Source organism: Verticillium dahliae, genomic scaffold (assembly GCF_000150675.1).
Source record: "Verticillium dahliae VdLs.17 supercont1.16 genomic scaffold, whole genome shotgun sequence".
Lineage (NCBI taxonomy): Eukaryota > Fungi > Ascomycota > Sordariomycetes > Glomerellales > Plectosphaerellaceae > Verticillium > Verticillium dahliae.
In genome coordinates this window covers 322,198-323,445 of record NW_009276935.1, presented here as the reverse complement: position 1 = coordinate 323,445, position 1,248 = coordinate 322,198, and positions in this window count along the sequence as shown.

Below are 1,248 nucleotides of genomic sequence, written 5' to 3'. Positions count from 1 at the left end.
GGAATTCTTTAATAATCTAATTAAGAGGAGATCGATTCGCTTTTAATAGTAAGAGTAATCGTATTAATTAGTAAATCTATAGTCCTTAATACTAGGATCTTTAGATATTAGCTTATAAGAGAAGTAAAAGGACTCCCTTAAGCCTTATATAAGAAATTAAGATTAATAGTTTAGGGGTATAGCGATTAGGAGAAGACGACCCTATTAATATAATCGTTTATAATTATACGATATAGCTAATAATTAATCTTAGCGATTATATTAACGTTATAAGAACGTAGTTAATAGCTAATATTCTAGGATATTAATTAAGCTTATATTTAAAGTATTACGGATCTATTATATAATATTCTACTACGTATCCTTAAGGAATTATAATATAGATACTTTAACGATACTATTTTCTATATCGTTAAGCTATTCTATAGAATTATAAAGTTAGGCCTCTATTAGTTTATAACCTATTAGCGATATTATAGAGAGCGCTTAATAGTAGTTCTAATAAGCTACGATCTATATCTCCTATTAATTAGAGCTAGAGAGAGCTTTAGATTAATCGGAATATAGATTAACGATACCCTAAACCTTAGAGAGCCCGTATTTATAGAAAGGGAGTAAATAGAGCTTTTAAGAGCTAGCTTCTAAGCGAAGCCTACTTTTATCCTAAACGCTAATTTAGAGGACGTCTTTAATAATTATATTATTAAAATCGGAACTAATAATCTTAAGATTTTATAGAAAAGTTAAAATAATCGATTAAAATAGATAATTTTAAGGATATTAGATTTAGAGTAATAATTTATCGCTTAGAGAGCTCGTAGAGTATATATAGCTTCTATTTATTAACCCGAAATAGCTTTTAATTTTACTATAACTTCTTAAGCTAGGAACTTAGAGAAGGGCGATTTTAAATAGCTTAATAAATATATATAATAATAGATAGATAATATAGATTATAGCTTAAACTATATATACCTCGATCTATTAATTATTTAATTATATATATTTATTAATAGCTCTTTTCTTAATAATATAGACTTTAATTCTTAGATTAGATTTATTATCCTCTTTAATAATAAACGTTCCTATAATTAAGAGAATATATTTATAATATATAATAGTATTATTTATTAATAATCTATTAAATATAAAGAGATTATATATTTAATTCTAATTAGCGAAATCTATAATATAATTAATAATTTTAATATAATATATATTCTTAAATAGATATTCTAGAAGATCTAT